At 42.2% G+C, this 13,843-nt stretch overlaps 18 non-coding genes across 18 annotated transcripts; all 18 read right to left on the bottom strand.

Moving 5' to 3' along the window:
• Positions 1-607: 607 nt before the first annotated feature.
• Positions 608-679, bottom strand: trnap-cgg (transfer RNA proline (anticodon CGG)). Its single transcript has one exon. It is a non-coding gene; the product is annotated as a tRNA-Pro (tRNA).
• A 492-nt stretch (positions 680-1,171) lies between these two features.
• trnap-agg (transfer RNA proline (anticodon AGG)) lies at positions 1,172-1,243 on the bottom strand. Its single transcript has one exon. It is a non-coding gene; the product is annotated as a tRNA-Pro (tRNA).
• A 311-nt stretch (positions 1,244-1,554) lies between these two features.
• On the bottom strand, positions 1,555-1,626 carry trnap-ugg (transfer RNA proline (anticodon UGG)). Its single transcript has one exon. It is a non-coding gene; the product is annotated as a tRNA-Pro (tRNA).
• A 934-nt stretch (positions 1,627-2,560) lies between these two features.
• On the bottom strand, positions 2,561-2,632 carry trnap-cgg (transfer RNA proline (anticodon CGG)). Its single transcript has one exon. It is a non-coding gene; the product is annotated as a tRNA-Pro (tRNA).
• A 492-nt stretch (positions 2,633-3,124) lies between these two features.
• trnap-agg (transfer RNA proline (anticodon AGG)) lies at positions 3,125-3,196 on the bottom strand. The gene has a single exon. It is a non-coding gene; the product is annotated as a tRNA-Pro (tRNA).
• Positions 3,197-3,507: 311 nt separating this feature from the next.
• On the bottom strand, positions 3,508-3,579 carry trnap-ugg (transfer RNA proline (anticodon UGG)). The gene has a single exon. It is a non-coding gene; the product is annotated as a tRNA-Pro (tRNA).
• Positions 3,580-4,513: 934 nt separating this feature from the next.
• On the bottom strand, positions 4,514-4,585 carry trnap-cgg (transfer RNA proline (anticodon CGG)). Its single transcript has one exon. It is a non-coding gene; the product is annotated as a tRNA-Pro (tRNA).
• Positions 4,586-5,441: 856 nt separating this feature from the next.
• Positions 5,442-5,513, bottom strand: trnap-ugg (transfer RNA proline (anticodon UGG)). Its single transcript has one exon. It is a non-coding gene; the product is annotated as a tRNA-Pro (tRNA).
• Positions 5,514-6,447: 934 nt separating this feature from the next.
• On the bottom strand, positions 6,448-6,519 carry trnap-cgg (transfer RNA proline (anticodon CGG)). Its single transcript has one exon. It is a non-coding gene; the product is annotated as a tRNA-Pro (tRNA).
• Positions 6,520-7,011: 492 nt separating this feature from the next.
• Positions 7,012-7,083, bottom strand: trnap-agg (transfer RNA proline (anticodon AGG)). The gene has a single exon. It is a non-coding gene; the product is annotated as a tRNA-Pro (tRNA).
• Positions 7,084-7,394: 311 nt separating this feature from the next.
• On the bottom strand, positions 7,395-7,466 carry trnap-ugg (transfer RNA proline (anticodon UGG)). Its single transcript has one exon. It is a non-coding gene; the product is annotated as a tRNA-Pro (tRNA).
• A 934-nt stretch (positions 7,467-8,400) lies between these two features.
• Positions 8,401-8,472, bottom strand: trnap-cgg (transfer RNA proline (anticodon CGG)). Its single transcript has one exon. It is a non-coding gene; the product is annotated as a tRNA-Pro (tRNA).
• Positions 8,473-8,964: 492 nt separating this feature from the next.
• Positions 8,965-9,036, bottom strand: trnap-agg (transfer RNA proline (anticodon AGG)). The gene has a single exon. It is a non-coding gene; the product is annotated as a tRNA-Pro (tRNA).
• Positions 9,037-9,347: 311 nt separating this feature from the next.
• trnap-ugg (transfer RNA proline (anticodon UGG)) lies at positions 9,348-9,419 on the bottom strand. The gene has a single exon. It is a non-coding gene; the product is annotated as a tRNA-Pro (tRNA).
• A 934-nt stretch (positions 9,420-10,353) lies between these two features.
• Positions 10,354-10,425, bottom strand: trnap-cgg (transfer RNA proline (anticodon CGG)). Its single transcript has one exon. It is a non-coding gene; the product is annotated as a tRNA-Pro (tRNA).
• Positions 10,426-10,917: 492 nt separating this feature from the next.
• On the bottom strand, positions 10,918-10,989 carry trnap-agg (transfer RNA proline (anticodon AGG)). Its single transcript has one exon. It is a non-coding gene; the product is annotated as a tRNA-Pro (tRNA).
• Positions 10,990-11,300: 311 nt separating this feature from the next.
• trnap-ugg (transfer RNA proline (anticodon UGG)) lies at positions 11,301-11,372 on the bottom strand. Its single transcript has one exon. It is a non-coding gene; the product is annotated as a tRNA-Pro (tRNA).
• Positions 11,373-12,850: 1,478 nt separating this feature from the next.
• Positions 12,851-12,922, bottom strand: trnap-ugg (transfer RNA proline (anticodon UGG)). Its single transcript has one exon. It is a non-coding gene; the product is annotated as a tRNA-Pro (tRNA).
• Between the last annotated feature and the right edge of the window lie 921 nt (positions 12,923-13,843).

Here is a 13,843-nt window from a genome sequence, read left to right as displayed (position 1 = left end):
TCTGAGATTGCGTTCAAATTTTTTTCGTCTTAAGCGAAGATTTCCAGCAAGTGTCCGGAAGGCTGCATTCTCTCAATCCTTCAGTGGAGATGTGAATTTGTTTGTTTACACCTGACCATATTTAAGTTACAAATTGAAATTCTTTACTGCTTCCTTTCCTGGCCGCATATGAAATAAAGCTTTACTTCCTTCAGGAAGTGATCACCAACTGTATCCTCATTGCCGAAAGTGCGGCAGCAGCTGAAGGAGCAGCAACAACAAGAAAACAACAACAATAGATATATATCAGTTCGTTTCCATATCTTAAATGAATTAATGATTGTGTTTGTCAGGTATTTTAGAGTGTTTACGGTCAGCAAGTTCTTTTTTCAACCGACATGCAAGACAAACTATTTCTGTAAGAATCAGTGCCGAAATTGACATGTACCGGCGAAGAAACGCCGACGGCAGCGGGAAGAAAATTTTTCTGTTGCTGTTTCTCATTCTATTGCTCTGCCTAATTATTTAGTAGACTGGAACGGTACGTGGAACTTTCAGCATTCCAAACTATCTCTGAAACGTAACTTATGTACTGTCCGATATTAATCGCAAACAAACAAACTAAGAAGGGCCTGTCCGGGATTTGAACCCGGGACCTCTCGCACCCGAAGCGAGAATCATACCCCTAGACCAACAAGCCAAAGATCGGCTGAAGTGGGGCCTCACCGGCAGTGTTTTAAAATTTACGGTTCGTACGGAACTTTTGCTTCTTGAATTGGAACGCTGAAAGTTGAAATCAATTTTGCCATCAGACAATTGTCTTCCTTTGTGTGAAGTTTTACACTGCTTTCAGCAAAAATCAGCAAACATTTCCTCCAAGTTCTAGGCAGCAGCGGCATCAAGAACAGATGAAGCTCCAGTATTTTCAATCATTCCAGGTAAGGAGTCGTTTTCTACCATTTCACCAAGGAAAAGCATTTCTTTAGGATGAACCATGCCATGAACGTAACAACACGGCAGCAATGGGAAGAGGAGTTTCTTTAAGGTTCTCGCTTTTGAATGTGTCCGTTTTGTCAGGTGCATCTGGTACGCGAAACGTGGAAGCACCGTCTTTCCTAAGCCATTCAGAAGCTTCCTGGGGTGATTCGCACCTTTTCTGGAAGAGGCAAATTGCAAAGGAAGAAGCAAAGGTGGGCTTGTCCGGGATTTGAACCCGGGACCTCTCGCACCCTAAGCGAGAATCATACCCCTAGACCAACAAGCCATCACAGCAAGTGTTCCTTTAATGTCCCACGTCGGGTTTGGAAGGTTATTTCTCTTCACGCATTTCAAGAGTTAATTTTTCAAGGCTTTACAGGATACTCTTGAAGATAACAGTTGCCTACAATCTGCGTCTTGAGTGGCACAAAGATTTTTCTTAGGTTAAGGTCAATTTGTGTAGTGGAAGCACAAAACAGAGGCAAAGTGTTATAGGTGGACAACCGTTTTGCATGTCGCTCAGACTTTGCGCGGAAATGCAGAGAACGCAACCGAATTGAAGCACTAGGACAAGAGTTAACGTGGGTAAAGGAAGATGGGCTTGTCCGGGATTTGAACCCGGGACCTCTCGCACCCAAAGCGAGAATCATACCCCTAGACCAACAAGCCAGCGGATAGCATACCTGGCTAGTGTGACTGCTTTGTGCTGCAAAATTTGCAATTTCTGTTTCAAAGCAAATTTCTCGAAGGAATATAATTCTAAAGAAATCAAGAGCTTCACAGATTTGCAAGGAATTTTTGTTTCTTTTTGTTTCTGACATACGTGAGAATGAAATATTCTGAAAATTGTAGAAAATAAATTCCACATTCCAAACGCCGGCAGAGTTGCGAAATTCAACGCAAAGAAACATTTCACACTAACGTATAAAATCAATCTTCACGGATCCTTGAAACTCATTGAGGTTTATTTCCAGCCCAAATCTGAAGGGGTACTCATCTGAGATTGCGTTCAAATTTTTTTCGTCTTACGCGAAGATTTCCAGCAAGTGTCCGGAAGGCTGCATTCTCTCAATCCTTCAGTGGAGATGTGAATTTGTTTGTTTACACCTGACCATATTTAAGTTACAAATTGAAATTCTTTACTGCTTCCTTTCCTGGCCGCATATGAAATAAAGCTTTACTTCCTTCAGGAAGTGATCACCAACTGTATCCTCATTGCCGAAAGTGCGGCAGCAGCTGAAGGAGCAGCAACAACAAGAAAACAACAACAATAGATATATATCAGTTCGTTTCCATGTCTTAAATGAAGTAATGATTGTGTTTGTCAGGTATTTTAGAGTGTTTACGGTCAGCAAGTTCTTTTTTCAACCGACATGCAAGACAAACTATTTCTGTAAGAATCAGTGCCGAAATTGACATGTACCGGCGAAGAAACGCCGACGGCAGCGGGAAGAAAATTTTTCTGTTGCTGTTTCTCATTCTATTGCTCTGCCTAATTATTTAGTAGACTGGAACGGTACGTGGAACTTTCAGCATTCCAAACTATCTCTGAAACGTAACTTATGTACTGTCCGATATTAATCGCAAACAAACAAACTAAGAAGGGCCTGTCCGGGATTTGAACCCGGGACCTCTCGCACCCGAAGCGAGAATCATACCCCTAGACCAACAAGCCAAAGATCGGCTGAAGTGGGGCCTCACCGGCAGTGTTTTAAAATTTACGGTTCGTACGGAACTTTTGCTTCTTGAATTGGAACGCTGAAAGTTGAAATCAATTTTGCCATCAGACAATTGTCTTCCTTTGTGTGAAGTTTTACACTGCTTTCAGCAAAAATCAGCAAACATTTCCTCCAAGTTCTAGGCAGCAGCGGCATCAAGAACAGATGAAGCTCCAGTATTTTCAATCATTCCAGGTAAGGAGTCGTTTTCTACCATTTCACCAAGGAAAAGCATTTCTTTAGGATGAACCATGCCATGAACGTAACAACACGGCAGCAATGGGAAGAGGAGTTTCTTTAAGGTTCTCGCTTTTGAATGTGTCCGTTTTGTCAGGTGCATCTGGTACGCGAAACGTGGAAGCACCGTCTTTCCTAAGCCATTCAGAAGCTTCCTGGGGTGATTCCCACCTTTTCTGGAAGAGGCAAATTGCAAAGGAAGAAGCAAAGGTGGGCTTGTCCGGGATTTGAACCCGGGACCTCTCGCACCCTAAGCGAGAATCATACCCCTAGACCAACAAACCATCACAGCAAGTGTTCCTTTAATGTCCCACGTCGGGTTTGGAAGGTTATTTCTCTTCACGCATTTCAAGAGTTAATTTTTCAAGGCTTTACAGGATACTCTTGAAGATAACAGTTGCCTACAATCTGCGTCTTGAGTGGCACAAACATTTTTCTTAGGTTAAGGTCAATTTGTGTAGTGGAAGCACAAAACAGAGGCAAAGTGTTATAGGTGGACAACCGTTTTGCATGTCGCTCAGACTTTGCGCGGAAATGCAGAGAACGCAACCGAATTGAAGCACTAGGACAAGAGTTAACGTGGGTAAAGGAAGATGGGCTTGTCCGGGATTTGAACCCGGGACCTCTCGCACCCAAAGCGAGAATCATACCCCTAGACCAACAAGCCAGCGGATAGCACGCCTGGCGAGTGTGACTGCTTTGTGCTGCAAAATTTGCAATTTCTGTTTCAAAGCAAATTTCTCGAAGGAATATAATTCTAAAGAAATCAAGAGCTTCACAGATTTGCAAGGAATTTTTGTTTCTTTTTGTTTCTGACATACGTGAGAATGAAATATTCTGAAAATTGTAGAAAATAAATTCCACATTCCAAACGCCGGCAGAGTTGCGAAATTCAACGCAAAGAAACATTTCACACTAACGTATAAAATCAATCTTCACGGATCCTTGAAACTCATTGAGGTTTATTTCCAGCCCAAATCTGAAGGGGTACTCATCTGAGATTGCGTTCAAATTTTTTTCGTCTTAAGCGAAGATTTCCAGCAAGTGTCCGGAAGGCTGCATTCTCTCAATCCTTCACTGGAGATGTGAATTTGTTTGTTTACACCTGACCATATTTAAGTTACAAATTGAAATTCTTTACTGCTTCCTTTCCTGGCCGCATATGAAATAAAGCTTTACTTCCTTCAGGAAGTGATCACCAACTGTATCCTCATTGCCGAAAGTGCGGCAGCAGCTGAAGGAGCAGCAACAACAAGAAAACAACAACAATAGATATATATCAGTTCGTTTCCATGTCTTAAATGAATTAATGATTGTGTTTGTCAGGTATTTTAGAGTGTTTACGGTCAGCAAGTTCTTTTTTCAACCGACATGCAAGACAAACTATTTCTGTAAGAATCAGTGCCGAAATTGACATGTACCGGCGAAGAAACGCCGACGGCAGCGGGAAGAAAATTTTTCTGTTGCTGTTTCTCATTCTATTGCTCTGCCTAATTATTTAGTAGACTGGAACGGTACGTGGAACTTTCAGCATTCCAAACTATCTCTGAAACGTAACTTATGTACTGTCCGATATTAATCGCAAACAAACAAACTAAGAAGGGCCTGTCCGGGATTTGAACCCGGGACCTCTCGCACCCGAAGCGAGAATCATACCCCTAGACCAACAAGCCAAAGATCGGCTGAAGCGGGGCCTCACCGGCAGTGTTTTAAAATTTACGGTTCGTACGGAACTTTTGCTTCTTGAATTGGAACGCTGAAAGTTGAAATCAATTTTGCCATCAGACAATTGTCTTCCTTTGTGTGAAGTTTTACACTGCTTTCAGCAAAAATCAGCAAACATTTCCTCCAAGTTCTAGGCAGCAGCGGCATCAAGAACAGATGAAGCTCCAGTATTTTCAATCATTCCAGGTAAGGAGTCGTTTTCTACCATTTCACCAAGGAAAAGCATTTCTTTAGGATGAACCATGCCATGAACGTAACAACACGGCAGCAATGGGAAGAGGAGTTTCTTTAAGGTTCTCGCTTTTGAATGTGTCCGTTTTGTCAGGTGCATCTGGTACGCGAAACGTGGAAGCACCGTCTTTCCTAAGCCATTCAGAAGCTTCCTGGGCTGATTCCCACATTTTCTGGAAGAGGCAAAGGTGGGCTTGTCCGCAATTTGAACCCGGGACCTCTCGCACCCTAAGCGAGAATCATACCCCTAGACCAACAAGCCATCACAGCAAGTGTTCCTTTAATGTCCCACGTCGGGTTTGGAAGGTTATTTCTCTTCACGCATTTCAAGAGTTAATTTTTCAAGGCTTTACAGGATACTCTTGAAGATAACAGTTGCCTACAATCTGCGTCTTGAGTGGCACAAAGATTTTTGTTAGGTTAAGGTCAATTTGTGTAGTGGAAGCACAAAACAGAGGCAAAGTGTTATAGGTGGACAACCGTTTTGCATGTCGCTCAGACTTTGCGCGGAAATGCAGAGAACGCAACCGAATTGAAGCACTAGGACAAGAGTTAACGTGGGTAAAGGAAGATGGGCTTGTCCGGGATTTGAACCCGGGACCTCTCGCACCCAAAGCGAGAATCATACCCCTAGACCAACAAGCCAGCGGATAGCACGCGCGGCGAGTGTGACTGCTTTGTGCTGCAAAATTTGCAATTTCTGTTTCAAAGCAAATTTCTCGAAGGAATATAATTCTAAAGAAATCAAGAGCTTCACAGATTTGCAAGGAATTTTTGTTTCTTTTTGTTTCTGACATACGTGAGAATGAAATATTCTGAAAATTGTAGAAAATAAATTCCACATTCCAAACGCCGGCAGAGTTGCGAAATTCAACGCAAAGAAACATTTCACACTAACGTATAAAATCAATCTTCACGGATCCTTGAAACTCATTGAGGTTTATTTCCAGCCCAAATCTGAAGGGGTACTCATCTGAGATTGCGTTCAAATTTTTTTCGTCTTAAGCGAAGATTTCCAGCAAGTGTCCGGAAGGCTGCATTCTCTCAATCCTTCAGTGGAGATGTGAATTTGTTTGTTTACACCTGACCATATTTAAGTTACAAATTGAAATTCTTTACTGCTTCCTTTCCTGGCCGCATATGAAATAAAGCTTTACTTCCTTCAGGAAGTGATCACCAACTGTATCCTCATTGCCGAAAGTGCGGCAGCAGCTGAAGGAGCAGCAACAACAAGAAAACAACAACAATAGATATATATCAGTTCGTTTCCATGTCTTAAATGAATTAATGATTGTATTTGTCAGGTATTTTGGAGTGTTTACGGTCAGCAAGTTCTTTTTTCAACCGACATGCAAGACAAACTATTTCTGTAAGAATCAGTGCCGAAATTGACATGTACCGGCAAAGAAACGCCGACGGCAGCAGGAAGAAAATTTTTCTGTTGCTGTTTCTCATTCTATTCCTCTGCCTAATTATTTAGTATACTGGAACAGTACGTGGAACTTTCAGCATTCCAAACTATCTCTGAAACGTAACTTATGTACTGTCCGATATTAATCGCAAACAAACAAACTAAGAAGGGCCCGTCCGGGATTTGAACCCGGGACCTCTCGCACCCGAAGCGAGAATCATACCCCTAGACCAACAAGCCAAAGATCGGCTGAAGCGGGGCCTGACCGGCAGTGTTTTAAAATTTACGGTTCGTACGGAACTTTTGCTTCTTGAATTGGAACGCTGAAAGTTGAAATCAATTTTGCCATCAGACAATTGTCTTCCTTTGTGTGAAGTTTTACACTGCTTTCAGCAAAAATCAGCAAACATTTCCTCCAAGTTCTAGGCAGCAGCGGCATCAAGAACAGATGAAGCTCCAGTATTTTCAATCATTCCAGTTAAGGAGTCGTTTTCTACCATTTCACCAAGGAAAAGCATTACTTTAGGATGAACCATGCCATGAACGTAACAACACGGCAGCAATGGGAAGAGGAGTTTCTTTAAGGTTCTCGCTTTTGAATGTGTCCGTTTTGTCAGGTGCATCTGGTACGCGAAATGTGGAAGCACCGTCTTTCCTAAGCCATTCAGAAGCTTCCTGGGGTGATTCCCACCTTTTCTGGAAGAGGCAAATTGCAAAGGAAGAAGCAAAGGTGGGCTTGTCCGGGATTTGAACCCGGGACCTCTCGCACCCTAAGCGAGAATCATACCCCTAGACCAACAAGCCATCACAGCAAGTGTTCCTTTAATGTCCCACGTCGGGTTTGGAAGGTTATTTCTCTTCACGCATTTCAAGAGTTAATTTTTCAAGGCTTTACAGGATACTCTTGAAGATAACAGTTGCCTACAATCTGCGTCTTGAGTGGCACAAAGATTTTTGTTAGGTTAAGGTCAATTTGTGTAGTGGAAGCACAAAACAGAGGCAAAGTGTTATAGGTCGACAACCGTTTTGCATGTCGCTCAGACTTTGCGCGGAAATGCAGAGAACGCAACCGAATTGAAGCACTAGGACAAGAGTTAACGTGGGTAAAGGAAGATGGGCTTGTCCGGGATTTGAACCCGGGACCTCTCGCACCCAAAGCGAGAATCATACCCCTAGACCAACAAGCCATCGGATAGCACGCGTGGCGAGTGTGACTGCTTTGTGCTGCAAAATTTGCAATTTCTGTTTCAAAGCAAATTTCTCGAAGGAATATAATTCTAAAGAAATCAAGAGCTTCACAGATTTGCAAGGAATTTTTGTTTCTTTTTGTTTCTGACATACGTGAGAATGAAATATTCTGAAAATTGTAGAAAATAAATTCCACATTCCAAACGCCGGCAGAGTTGCGAAATTCAACGCAAAGAAACATTTCACACTAACGTATAAAATCAATCTTCACGGATCCTTGAAACTCATTGAGGTTTATTTCCAGCCCAAATCTGAAGGGGTACTCATCTGAGATTGCGTTCAAATTTTTTTCGTCTTAAGCGAAGATTTCCAGCAAGTGTCCGGAAGGCTGCATTCTCTCAATCCTTCAGTGGAGATGTGAATTTGTTTGTTTACACCTGACCATATTTAAGTTACAAATTGAAATTCTTTACTGCTTCCTTTCCTGGCCGCATATGAAATAAAGCTTTACTTCCTTCAGGAAGTGATCACCAACTGTATCCTCATTGCCGAAAGTGCGGCAGCAGCTGAAGGAGCAGCAACAACAAGAAAACAACAACAATAGATATATATCAGTTCGTTTCCATGTCTTAAATGAATTAATGATTGTGTTTGTCAGGTATTTTAGAGTGTTTACGGTCAGCAAGTTCTTTTTTCAACCGACATGCAAGACAAACTATTTCTGTAAGAATCAGTGCCGAAATTGACATGTACCGGCGAAGAAACGCCGACGGCAGCGGGAAGAAAATTTTTCTGTTGCTGTTTCTCATTCTATTGCTCTGCCTAATTATTTAGTAGACTGGAACGGTACGTGGAACTTTCAGCATTCCAAACTATCTCTGAAACGTAACTTATGTACTGTCCGATATTAATCGCAAACAAACAAACTAAGAAGGGCCTGTCCGGGATTTGAACCCGGGACCTCTCGCACCCGAAGCGAGAATCATACCCCTAGACCAACAAGCCAAAGATCGGCTGAAGCGGGGCCTCACCGGCAGTGTTTTAAAATTTACGGTTCGTACGGAACTTTTGCTTCTTGAATTGGAACGCTGAAAGTTGAAATCAATTTTGCCATCAGACAATTGTCTTCCTTTGTGTGAAGTTTTACACTGCTTTCAGCAAAAATCAGCAAACATTTCCTCCAAGTTCTAGGCAGCAGCGGCATCAAGAACAGATGAAGCTCCAGTATTTTCAATCATTCCAGTTAAGGAGTCGTTTTCTACCATTTCACCAAGGAAAAGCATTTCTTTAGGATGAACCATGCCATGAACGTAACAACACGGCAGCAATGGGAAGAGGAGTTTCTTTAAGGTTCTCGCTTTTGAATGTGTCCGTTTTGTCAGGTGCATCTGGTACGCGAAATGTGGAAGCACCGTCTTTCCTAAGCCATTCAGAAGCTTCCTGGGGTGATTCCCACCTTTTCTGGAAGAGGCAAATTGCAAAGGAAGAAGCAAAGGTGGGCTTGTCCGGGATTTGAACCCGGGACCTCTCGCACCCTAAGCGAGAATCATACCCCTAGACCAACAAGCCATCACAGCAAGTGTTCCTTTAATGTCCCACGTCGGGTTTGGAAGGTTATTTCTCTTCACGCATTTCAAGAGTTAATTTTTCAAGGCTTTACAGGATACTCTTGAAGATAACAGTTGCCTACAATCTGCGTCTTGAGTGGCACAAAGATTTTTGTTAGGTTAAGGTCAATTTGTGTAGTGGAAGCACAAAACAGAGGCAAAGTGTTATAGGTCGACAACCGTTTTGCATGTCGCTCAGACTTTGCGCGGAAATGCAGAGAACGCAACCGAATTGAAGCACTAGGACAAGAGTTAACGTGGGTAAAGGAAGATGGGCTTGTCCGGGATTTGAACCCGGGACCTCTCGCACCCAAAGCGAGAATCATTCCCCTAGACCAACAAGCCAGCGGACAGCACGCCTGGCGAGTGTGACTGCTTTGTGCTGCAAAATTTGCAATTTCTGTTTCAAAGCAAATTTCTCGAAGGAATATAATTCTAAAGAAATCAAGAGCTTCACAGATTTGCAAGGAATTTTTGTTTCTTTTTGTTTCTGACATACGTGAGAATGAAATATTCTGAAAATTGTAGAAAATAAATTCCACATTCCAAACGCCGGCAGAGTTGCGAAATTCAACGCAAAGAAACATTTCACACTAACGTATAAAATCAATCTTCACGGATCCTTGAAACTCATTGAGGTTTATTTCCAGCCCAAATCTGAAGGGGTACTCATCTGAGATTGCGTTCAAATTTTTTTCGTCTTAAGCGAAGATTTCCAGCAAGTGTCCGGAAGGCTGCATTCTCTCAATCCTTCAGTGGAGATGTGAATTTGTTTGTTTACACCTGACCATATTTAAGTTACAAATTGAAATTCTTTACTGCTTCCTTTCCTGGCCGCATATGAAATAAAGCTTTACTTCCTTCAGGAAGTGATCACCAACTGTATCCTCATTGCCGAAAGTGCGGCAGCAGCTGAAGGAGCAGCAACAACAAGAAAACAACAACAATAGATATATATCAGTTCGTTTCCATGTCTTAAATGAATTAATGATTGTATTTGTCAGGTATTTTGGAGTGTTTACGGTCAGCAAGTTCTTTTTTCAACCGACATGCAAGACAAACTATTTCTGTAAGAATCAGTGCCGAAATTGACATGTACCGGCAAAGAAACGCCGACGGCAGCAGGAAGAAAATTTTTCTGTTGCTGTTTCTCATTCTATTCCTCTGCCTAATTATTTAGTATACTGGAACAGTACGTGGAACTTTCAGCATTCCAAACTATCTCTGAAACGTAACTTATGTACTGTCCGATATTAATCGCAAACAAACAAACTAAGAAGGGCCCGTCCGGGATTTGAACCCGGGACCTCTCGCACCCGAAGCGAGAATCATACCCCTAGACCAACAAGCCAAAGATCGGCTGAAGCGGGGCCTCACCGGCAGTGTTTTAAAATTTACGGTTCGTACGGAACTTTTGCTTCTTGAATTGGAACGCTGAAAGTTGCAATCATTTTTGCCATCAGACAATTGTCTTGCTTTGTGTGAAGTTTTACACTGCTTTCAGCAAAAATCAGCAAACATTTCCTCCAAGTTCTAGGCAGCAGCGGCATCAAGAACAGATGAAGCTCCAGTATTTTCAATCATTCCAGGTAAGGAGTCGTTTTCTACCATTTCACCAAGGAAAAGCATTTCTTTAGAATGAACCATGCCATGAACGTAACAACACGGCAGCAATGGGAAGAGGAGTTTCTTTAAGGTTCTCGCTTTTGAATGCGTCCGTTTTGTCAGGTGCATCTGGTAAGCGAAACGTGGAAGCACCGTCTTTCCTAAGCCATTCAGAAGCTTCCTGGGGTGATTCCCACCTTTTCTGGAAGAGGCAAATTGCAAAGGAAGAAGCAGAGGTGGGTTTGTCCGGGATTTGAACCCGGGACCTCTCGCACCCTAAGCGAGAATCATACCCCTAGACCAACAAGCCATTGCAGCAAGTGTTCCTTTAATGTCCCACGTCGGGTTTGGAAGGTTATTTCTCTTCACGCATTTCAAGAGTTAATTTTTCAAGGCTTTACAGGATACTCTTGAAGATAACAGTTGCCTACAATCTGCGTCTTGAGTGGCACAAAGATTTTTCTTAGGTTAAGGTCAATTTGTGTAGTGGAAGCACAAAACAGAGGCAAAGTGTTATAGGTGGACAACCGTTTTGTATGTCGCTCAGACTTTGCGCGGAAATGCAGAGAACACAACCGAATTGAAGCACTAGGACAAGAGTTAACGTGGGTAAAGGAAGATGGGCTTGTCCGGGATTTGAACCCGGGACCTCTCGCACCCAAAGCGAGAATCATACCCCTAGACCAACAAGCCAGCGGATAGCACGCCTGGCGAGTGTGACTGCTTTGTGCTGCAAAATTTGCAATTTCTGTTTCAAAGCAAATTTCTCGAAGGAATATAATTCTAAAGAAATCAAGAGCTTCACAGATTTGCAAGGAATTTTTGTTTCTTTTTGTTTCTGACATACGTGAAAATGAAATATTCTGAAAATTGTAGAAAATAAATTCCACATTCCAAACGCCGGCAGAGTTGCGAAATTCAACGCAAAGAAACATTTCACACTAACGTATAAAATCAATCTTCACGGATCCTTGAAACTCATTGAGGTTTATTTCCAGCCCAAATCTGAAGGGGTACTCATCTGAGATTGCGTTCAAATTTTTTTCGTCTTACGCGAAGATTTCCAGCAAGTGTCCGGAAGGCTGCATTCTCTCAATCCTTCAGTGGAGATGTGAATTTGTTTGTTTACACCTGACCATATTTAAGTTACAAATTGAAATTCTTTACTGCTTCCTTTCCTGGCCGCATATGAAATAAAGCTTTACTTCCTTCAGGAAGTGATCACCAACTGTATCCTCATTGCCGAAAGTGCGGCAGCAGCTGAAGGAGCAGCAACAACAAGAAAACAACAACAATAGATATATATCAGTTCGTTTCCATGTCTTAAATGAATTAATGATTGTGTTTGTCAGGTATTTTAGAGTGTTTACGGTCAGCAAGTTCTTTTTTCAACCGACATGCAAGACAAACTATTTCTGTAAGAATCAGTGCCGAAATTGACATGTACCGGCGAAGAAACGCCGACGGCAGCGGGAAGAAAGTTTTTCGGTTGCTGTTTCTCATTCTATTGCTCTGCCTAATTATTTAGTAGACTGGAACGGTACGTGGAACTTTCAGCATTCCAAACTATCTCTGCAACGTAACTTATGTACTGTCCGATATTAATCGCAAACAAACAAGGGCCTGTCCGGGATTTGAACCCGGGACTTCTCGCACCCGTAGCGAGAATCATACCCCTAGACCAACAAGCCAAAGATCGACTGAAGCGGGGCCTCACCGGCAGTGTTTTAAAATTTACGGTTCGTACGGAACTTTTGCTTCTTGAATTGGAACGCTGAAAGTTGAAATCAATTTTGCCATCAGACAATTGTCTTCCTTTGTGTGAAGTTTTACACTGCTTTCAGCAAAAATCAGCAAACATTTCCTCCAAGTTTTAGGCAGCAGCGGCATCAAGAACAGATGAAGCTCCAGTATTTTCAATCATTCCAGGTAAGGAGTCGTTTTCTACCATTTCACCAAGGAAAAGCATTTCTTTAGGATGAACCATGCCATGAACATAACAACACGGCAGCAATGGGAAGAGGAGTTTCTTTAAGGTTCTCGCTTTTGAATGTGTCCGTTTTGTCAGGTGCGCGAAACGTGGAAGCACCGTCTTTCAGCCATTCAGAAGCTTCGTGGGGTGATTCCCACCTTTTCTGGAAGAGGCAAATTGCAAAGGAAGAAGCAAAGGTGGGCTTGTCCGGGATTTGAACCCGGGACCTCTCGCACCCAAAACGAGAATCATACCCCTAGACCAACAAGCCAGCAGATAGCACGCCTGGCGAGTGTGACTGCTTTGTGCTGCAAAATTTGCAATTTCTGTTTCAAAGCAAATTTCTCGAAGGAATATAATTCTAAAGAAATCAAGAGCTTCACAGATTTGCAAGGAATTTTTGTTTCTTTTTGTTTCTGACATACGTGAGAATGAAATATTCTGAAAATTGTAGAAAATAAATTCCACATTCCAAACGCCGGCAGAGTTGCGAAATTCAACGCAAAGAAACATTTCACACTAACATATAAAATCAATCTTCACGGATCCTTGAAACTCATTGAGGTTTATTTCCAGCCCAAATCTGAAGGGGTACTCATCTGAGATTGTGTTCAAATTTTTTTCGTCTTAAGCGAAGATTTCCAGCAAGTGTCCGGAAGGCTGCATTCTCTCAATCCTTCAGTGGAGATGTGAATTTGTTTGTTTACACCTGACCATATTTAAGTTACAAATTGAAATTCTTTACTGCTTCCTTTCCTGGCCGCATATGAAATAAAGCTTTACTTCCTTCAGGAAGTGATCACCAACTGTATCCTCATTGCCGAAAGTGCGGCAGCAGCTGAAGGAGCAGCAACAACAAGAAAACAACAACAATAGATATATATCAGTTCGTTTCCATGTCTTAATCTAGAATGTGGTACCAGACAAGGATGCCCCTTGTCACAACTACTTTTTGCAATCACCACTGAGCCACTGGCCAGTTCACTGTGGAAATGCTTATCAGATAAAGAGGATTATCAGAGAAGGACTTGAACAGAAAATTTCACGATATGCAGATGATATGGTACTCTATATATCAGACCCACAAAATACTGTGCTTGCAGTCTTAACAGCACTTAGAGAATTTCAAAAGATTTCTGGTCCAAGAATTAATTTGAATAAAAGTGCTCTTTCTAGTAAATTCTCAAGCATA

This window comes from Erpetoichthys calabaricus, chromosome 5 (assembly GCF_900747795.2).
Source record: "Erpetoichthys calabaricus chromosome 5, fErpCal1.3, whole genome shotgun sequence".
Taxonomy (NCBI): Eukaryota; Metazoa; Chordata; class Cladistia; order Polypteriformes; family Polypteridae; genus Erpetoichthys; species Erpetoichthys calabaricus.
Note: the sequence above shows the minus strand (reverse complement) of the source record. Positions and strands in the feature narration are given on the sequence as shown.